Source organism: Triticum aestivum, chromosome 4D (assembly GCF_018294505.1).
Source record: "Triticum aestivum cultivar Chinese Spring chromosome 4D, IWGSC CS RefSeq v2.1, whole genome shotgun sequence".
Classification (NCBI taxonomy): domain Eukaryota; kingdom Viridiplantae; phylum Streptophyta; class Magnoliopsida; order Poales; family Poaceae; genus Triticum; species Triticum aestivum.
Genome location: NC_057805.1, coordinates 128,598,985 through 128,607,911, shown reverse-complemented (window position 1 = coordinate 128,607,911; position 8,927 = coordinate 128,598,985).

Sequence of the window (8,927 nt, the reverse complement as noted above, 5' to 3'; positions counted from 1 at the left end):
ATCAAGTTCTATATTACTATACAAAGTTTCAATGGGTGTCACACCAATCATTTTAATATCTTCATCATGATTCTGATAAAAACCAGATGGATTCGCCTTTTCTGGAAATTCTTGCTTAGCTCTTATCCTAGCAACTCTTTCTCTACTTTCATTCGTGGAGACCTGGATAGACTTTATAGATTTTGTAATATCATGCTTAGGTGGCAAAATTTTAATTTTAAGAATTTCCACATCATGTGCAATTCTATCCATGTTTCAAGCAAAAATCATCAACTTTATGTAGTTTTTCTTCTACCATAGCATTGAAAATCTTTTGAGAACTAATAAACTATTTAATGTTGTTCTCAAATTAGTAGGTATCATATTATTATTATTATTATTATTAGATGGATTAGCGGGATACGGGCTAGGATTGGAATTCCCTCTATAAGCATTGTTGTTGAAATTATTTCTAGCGATAAAATTTACATCAATAGAATCATTATTTTGCTCAATAAAAGTAGATAATGGAACATCATTTGGATCAACATCAACATTTTTACTAGTAAGCATATTCATAAGAGCATCCCTTTTATCACTCAAAGTAGAAACTTCTTCGACAGAGTTTACCTTCTTACCAGTTGGAGCATGTTCGGTGTGCCATTGAGAATAACTTTTCATCATATTATCGAGAAGCTTCGTGGCCTCTCCCAAAGTAATTCCCATAAAGGTACCACATGCAACAGAGTCTAGAAGATTTCTAAACACAAAGTTTAGTCCCGCATAGTTTTTTGTATTATCATCCATCAGCTTAATCGATGAGAGGGACAATTTTTAATCATTAGTTTCATTCTCTCCCAAGATTGTACAACATGTTCTTGCTCAAGTTTTTTAAAATGCATGATTTGATTTCTAAGAGAAAAATCTTAGCGGGAGGAAAATACTTGGCTGTAAAAGTATCCTTACATTTATCCCATGAATCAATACTATTGCGAGTGTCGGTGAAACAAACCCTGGGTCTGTTGCCCAGACTGTGCACACGCATGGGATCAAGATTGAAGCACCAGCCCAAGTCAGAGTGCAAAAGACCAAGAGATTCAAAGGACCAACATGCAGATCAGAGGGACCAAGATCAAGCCAGAGAAGCAAGAAAACACCAAGAGAAAAGCCTCCCTTGCCGGGCAGGCGAGCCCGGCAAGGGGCAAGGCCACACCCAGAAGCAAACAAGCCAAGGCGTCCCAGCAGGGCCTACCGGGACTCACAGAGATGAGACCACCCCACCAACCACTCCACCACGACCCACGTTGTCGATCAATGCGGTATCAGGTCGCACAGTGACTAAGTGGCAGCCATTCGCCACATGGCAACCTCTCCCTATAGGAAAAACCCACAGATGACACCCGTCCTGCGACGTGTCAAGCGAGCAGGCATGGAGCTGGCAAGATAGCCCGGCAAGCCTTGCTGGGCAACCAACGATGTGACGTTGAGTGGTGCATTTAATGCACCCTGGCATCCCACAGAGTTAGGTATGATAGCACTGTTTGCTATCTTATTAGTGCATAATGACTACTTTGCCATTGTGGTAACCCCTTGATCTATAAAAGGAGGCCCATGGAAACCATAGAAAGGGTTAGAGGGTTGGATAACTCACACCCCCATACGCGTCTAGTCGCTGCTGCCCTGAGGCAACCCCCGCCGGGCAAGTGTACTAAGCTCCGCCACCACCTTTCCACCATCAATCCACCAAAGCAGGAGTAGGGTTTTACACCTCACGGCGGCCCGAACCTGGGTAAAATTGCCTGTGTGATCTCTGTCATGCTGCCCCACGCTCGTCTGCTCTTTGTGCAACGCGTTGCCTCCCCTACCGAACCAGCAAGGGGCCTCTTGGTCCCATAGGTGGCCATGGTTTCCTGCGACATCTTTGACGCGCCAGGTAGGGGGCTCGCTTGCGCGAACCTAAAGGTGTGCGCAGCGTGTCATCTTCATCACCATCTTCATTTTTGACAATGCCATCAGCCATGGCGCCCAAGAAGAAACCCGGTCCTCCGGCTCACCCATCCACCTCGAAGGCTCCGCCGCCCGCGGCCTCCAATGTTGTGGCGGGTGCGGAGACACGCGAGAACGCGGACGCTGCTGGGGATGTGGTCGGAGCCGGTGGCACCGTCACCACCTCCCCCGCGGCCGACGCAGGAGCAGGAGACATTAGAGGAGAGCAGCATCAGCAACACCGTGACGGCTACGCTCCGCAAGGTACGGGCGAAGGGGTTACCACATCTGCGCCCCTTCCCCCCGCCAACGGGCACAGCCGCAGCAAGGGCGTGCGGACTGGGGCGAATCGCCGCCCTCCGGCCGCTCCCACTACGGGTCCGGTCGCAATGCGTGCACCTCCCCCGGAACATGTCGACCAAGCCGTTGCGCCCGACGGAGCTGCCGGCCCTCGAGCGCCTTCGCCACGTCACATCCAAGTGGTCGCCACACAGCAGCAGCGGGGGCGCACTGCTGCCGCCGCTGGCACCGTCAGGAGCCAAGCAACGGTGCGATCGACTACATCATCACCCATACCAAGTACAGCTTCGGAGGCCATGGCGCGGGCTCAACTGCTGCCGAGGTTTCTGCCAACGGCCGAGTCTACTTGGTTTCGCGGAAGCTGGGGGCTCATGACGAGCTGGCCCGCCACGGCCTCCCCAAGTGACAGCAACGGCTCATGCTGCTGACCATATTGAAGAGGCCATCCCCACGGTGCAGTCCCTGCCATGGCAGCCATCGCGAGCGCGACAGAATCAAGACCCCAACGACGTCTCGATGGCCTCTTCTGACCCTCGAGCACATCCAGGCCAACGACGAGCCCCAAAGGATAAGCGGAGAGGAGACACGCGCGTCGTCGTCGAGCAATGCCATGACGACCTCCGCTGGACCAACGGGTGCGATGGCCCCGACGTCGACGAGCCCGCGCTCGGTATTGGCGGGTGCCTACCTTTCGAGGTTGGCTGCCCTGCCTTTACTCGTGAGCTGCGGCAAGTCCGTTGGCCGTCCGTTCGTACGTTCAAGTCAGAGGTACCTGAGAAGTACGATGGGAGCTGCTGAACCCGGCAGAGTTCCTGAGCATCTACACCATCGCTGTTCAGGCTGTCGGGGGAAGAGATGAGAAGGTGTTTGCCAACTACTTCCCTTTGGCCCTCAAGTCCAATGTGAGGTCTTGGCTGATGCACCTACACTGGCGGTCCATTTCGTCATGGGCTGACCTGTGGCATGAGTTCATTGGCGCCTTCACTGACGGTCATTAGGAACCCAGCAGGCCCAGCGATTTGCAGCTTCTCCAACAGAAGGAAGGAGAAACCCTCCGTAAGTATTTACAGAGATTTAGCAAAGTTCATAGAAATATCCCAAATATCCATCCAGCAGCCGTAATAGCTGCCTTCCAGTCCAATGTGTGCAACCATCGTATTCGTTCCAAGATGAATGTACGGTTGCCCAAGACTGTGAAGAAGCTTTACACACTGGTGGATAAGTGTGCTCGGATGGAGGAGGGAAGGAAGTTGCCCGGAGAGGAAGATTGCACCAATGTTGATTCAAAGGATGATGATGAGTTGACTAGTTAGATGAAGAGCAAGAAATGCAGTAAGAAGCGGAGGGATAAGGCAGTGATGACTATTGAAGGATCGGGTACGCCTAGTACCGACAAGAAGGCCAAAGATGAGGCCCCCGGTAAGGAAGCTGCCGTGTGCACTAACTGCCGGGAAGCCGCTGCTGCCAAGAAAGCCGGGAAAGGTGATGGGCCGTACTGCAAGATTCATCGGACCAAGGGCCATGACTTTCAAGAGTGTTATCTGGTTGAGCAGCTTGTTAAGAGACAGAGAGTAGAGTATGAGAAGCGTGACAAGGAAAAGGGTCAGAATGTTGCTAGTAGTAAGGGCCGAGGCGGTGAAGTAAATTGCCCCGGAAAACCCTTTCAGAACCAAGGAAAGCCCGCCAAAGGTCGAGAGAAGGAAGTTTGTGATGATGAGAGTGATGGAGCGGATGAAGAGGAAACCAGCGAGCATGAGTTTCAGAAGGCCACTGATGCCCTGTGCATTGACGGGGGTGCATCTCTGCACACCTATCACCTCCAACTCAAGCGGTGGGTGCGAGAAGTCAATGCCGTGGAACCAGTACCAGAGGCCCGGAAGCCGCTCAAGTGATCCCGTACGCCCATCATCTTTGATGAGGAGGATCATCCTAGCTGTACCATGGCAGTAGGGTGTTTGTCGTCGTTGTTCTCCCCAACAATTCGCAACCTCAAGGTCACAAAGATGCTGGTGGATGGCGGGGCCGGATTGAATCTGATTTCCCCAGCAATTATGAGCAAGCTTCAGATAGCAGAGGAAGAGCTAGAGGTTACCGACACGTTTCAAGGAGTTAATCCCAGCAGGAGCCGTCCTAAGGGAAAGATCATGTTGCCGGTAACGTTTGGGGGTGAACTGAACTACCGGACTGAGAGGATTGTGTTTGATGTGGTCAATCTCCCCCTACCATACAATGGGAATCTTGGACGCCCGGCCTTGGCTAAATTCATGGCGGCATCCCACTATGCCTACAACACATTGAAGATGCCTGGGCCACTCGGAGTCATCACCATCCCATTAGATGAGAAGGATGCATTTATTTGTGTGGACAAGATGTACCGAGACGTAGTCGCGGAAAGGGCAGCGTTAGCAATGGTTCCTGACGGTGTCCTGGACTAGGGGGTACTCACCACGTCGTCTCCCGACCACTGGGTCGGGCCGAGGACCCCCATGATGATTCACTAATGGGCCACTTCGGGCAGCCCATGTCGAATACAAGGAGGATTCCACAAGACTTGGCACACAAGACAAGGACTCCTCTAAACCCTAGGCCTACGGTGCATATATAAACCGAGGCCAGGCTAGTCAATAGACGATCTCATATTCATTACTACAATCTCATGGTAGATACATTTACTATGTACTATCCTCATATCAATACAATCAAAAGCAGGACGTAGGGTATTATCTCCTTGAGAGAGCCCGAACCTGGGTAAAATCCCATGCCCATGTTACCATCGCTCCAAGACGCCTAGCTTAGGACCCCTACTATGGGATCCGCCGGTTTTGACACCGACATTGGTGCTTTCATTGAGAGCCTGCTGGGCGATCGACACGGATCGATGTGATGATCAGATGTTATTTTTTTAGTAAGATCTGTTTCATGTCTTTTGCAGAATTCCTATTGTTGCGTTGTGCTATTTTGTTGCATGCAGATCAGGCATCATTGAGGAGATATTTAGCAGTGGCGATGTCCGCCAGTACGTGAGACGAAATGTAGCACTGCTACCTAGGTCAAACGCGTATAAAAAGGGGCAATTCGGCCAATTGTGATCGAGCCAAGGTGCTCGGCCAGCCGAAGAGACCCGGCATAGCTACTGTTTAGGCGGGGCCATGTACACGGCCGACATGCATTGACCACGGCGGCGTACAGGGAAGATTCCATCCTTCCTTCCTTTACTTTGTTATTTACCATATTTAATTATATGCTTGGAGGGAGGCTACACTTTCTTTAGGGTAGGGAGGCTACACTTTTGGCTAGTTGTCCCTACATGTACCTTTCACGCATACTCCACATATTAGTACTAGTGCTAGTAGCCCATATATTAACTTCCTACTACAGCCAGAGTAATCGTGCTAATTGTTTCATGCTTGGGCAGTAGGTCCATCAAGCCTAAATTAAAAAGAAAAGGGAAGGGGTGACCTGTCCTGCGGCCTCTCCTCCACGATGGCAATTGATACTGGTCCTGTTCGTCAGTATCCAGAGTAATCAGGCAGTATGTAGGTGCAGACTACGAGGTTCGCCTAATATTCGTGCATACACGGTGCCAGTCGTTCTCCTCGGATTTAAACGACCTCACGCTACCTACGGTAAGCACACTTTTGCCCCTGATGTTGATCCATCCAACCTTATAGACGATGACGCCGAGTTTAAAGTTTTAATTGGCATCAACTGGACATCATCTGACTTCCAGACGATGGAGGAGGAAGAACAAGAACCGGCGCAGGATAACCCAGAGGCTTCAACTCGCCAAGACCAGAATAGCTGATTCAAGGGGTGGCTCTCAGACTGCAGTGCGGAGTTTCACTTTGAAAAACCTCTTAATCATTTGGGCTTTGGTAAGCCTTGTAATAGGCTAGTTGAAATGATGATCTGCCATGCCATCGTGCATGTTTAGCCTTAAAACTGCTGAAAAATGTTTATGTGCCGCTGATGAGCTTGTAGGGAATATCACATTGCTTTTCAATGTTCCTGCACATATCGTAATGATGTTGTAATGATTGTAATCCAGCATGGGTATTAACCCATAAATATGAAGAATCATGACTTGAATTTATTCAAGGCAAATCATCCTGGCGACTTAAAGTCTTCTTATCAGGGCGGGTTATTAACCCAATATGCTCAAATATGAGTCATAGAATCAAGGCTAGATGGCCTGAATTGCAAAAAGCCATATACTAATATGGAAGAAGGATATGAATCCAAAATTTCATCAAAACAAATGCACGAAAACAAGGCTTTCATAGGCTACCAAGCCTAAAACTTCAAGTGCTTTCATGGGCCGCACAACCACTGAGTTAAATTCCAGCACGCCTATAAGCCAGTTCTCACATGACAAACCGCCATTTGAACTTTAACAAGTTCCAGGTCTTATTATAAAGATTGACTATTAATAGTACGACGGGTCATTCCAGGATTACCTGGGCGGTGTAACAACGACATACATGCCGGTTAACCCGTAATTTGGTGTTTATACATGGCTAGGAAGCCGATCAAGAGGGTAAGCATAGCTATGCTCATTGAGCAGGAAGCCCCAAAGTGACCCATAAGAGTGGCTAGGAAGCTGATCAAGAGGGTAAGCATAGCTATGCTCATTGAACAGGAAGCCCCCAAGTGACCTTATGAGCAAATAATAAAGACTCATATATTTAGAAATGAAACGATAGAGGCCCTGAATTATCACGGATGCTGGCTTTATTGTATTGATCTGAAAGTGCTAGTTATCGACTAGAGGGGGGTGAATAGGCGATTTTTATGAAAGTCTTCAAAACATGAGGTCTTTGAAGACAAACAGATGAAATGAACCTATTAATATACAAAGGAAAATAGGCTACACTAGACAAGCCATAGTCAAGTAAGCAATGTAGTGAAAGCACGAATACTATCAGTAGCTAGGTAGTATGGGTCAGGATATAAGACAATATGAAGCCAAACAAGAAATAGTCTTCACTCAGCGAAGTCAATCAGATCAGACAAGCAAGCAATGACTTCATGAAGACAAACAATAAAGTAAAGGGAAGTGGGGGATAGAACGAGTTGCTTGGCGAAGACAAGGATTTGGTAGACCAGTTCCAGTTGCCGTGACAACTGTACGTCTGGTTAGGGAGGCTGAGATTGAACTCAGAAGACCACGTCTTCACCTTAATCCCCTTGAGCTAAGGACACCCAGTCCTCGCCCAATCACTCTGGTAAGTCTTCAAGGTAGACTTCCAAACCTTCACAGACTTCATTCACCGGTGATCCACAATGGCTCTTGGATGCTCAGAACAAGACGCCTAGCCGGCTGGAGGATTCACAGTCCTCAAGTGTAACAAGTCTTCAGGTCACACAGACAGAAAGACTTCAGTGACGCCTAACACTCTTTGGCTCTGGGAGTTTTGGGCTTTGTCCTCACAAGGATCTCTCTCTCAAAAGCTTCGGAGGTGGGTTGCTCTCAAACGACAAAAGTCGTGCACTAACTCTAAGCAGCCACTAATTTATGGTGTAGGGGGTGGGCTATTTATAGCCAGGAGGCAACCCGACCTGATATGTCTGAAATGACCCCGGGTCACTAAGGAACCGACGCGTGTCCAACAGTCGGATTTCAAACACACGCGGCAGCTTGACTTGTGCTACATGTAAAGCTGACTCATCTAGCTCTGGATAAGATTTGCTCTCATTGTCTTTGCTCGAAGACATAGGATTTTGGTTGAGCATCACATCAGTCACTCTGACTTTGTTCACTTGAACCCCACTTAACAGTACGGTGGTTCCTATGACTCAATAAAGAAGAAAAGGAAACTACGAAACAACTATGTCTTCGCACTCCACAGTCTTCAAGTGAATGTCTTCACATGTCATAATCTTCATCGTGAATGTCTTCACGAACCACCATTGTCTTCAATGTCTTCACACATTTTTAGGGGTCATCTCTGGTAGGTAAACCGAATCAATAAGGGACAATACCTATGTTATCCTGCAATTCTCACAAACACATTAGTCCCTCAACCAAGTTTGTCGTCCATACTCCAAAACCAACTAGGGGTGGCACTAGATGCACTTACAATCTCCCCCTTTTGGTGATTGATGAAAAACTAGTTGAAGTTTTCAACAGGGATAAAAGTATGTGAAAGTTAAAGATCAAAGTCACTGTCTTCATAAGTTGCAAAAGGCTCCCCCTGAAGATGTGCATATAAGTAGTTTGCTTTTGAATGCAAATGCACATGGCAGGTTTTACTTTGTGGAGATCCTCTTCAACTTATGAAGACAATTCATCATGCATATATAAGAATAACGAAGATAATGACATGCATAATGAGAAATGGGCGTCTACAGAATGACTTCATGCGGAATTTATCATTGCATCACAAAGTAGCAGCAAAAGTAGCAGACGACCATCAAGTTTAAGTGTTACAACTCAAGAGCCAAATAGTTTCAAAACGAGAGTTGTAATAACTTAGCAAAAATAATGCAACCACCCCATATGGACCCGCTTGAAGACTATCAACCTCATATGCTTCTCCCCCTTTTGTCAGTAAGGACCAAAATGGTTTGAAAACATAGAGGATCTACTGGTTCCCAGTTGGAGTAGATGTTGGAGCTGGGTCAATGTTGGAGTTGGGCGGTGTAGACGGGCCTGAAGCAGA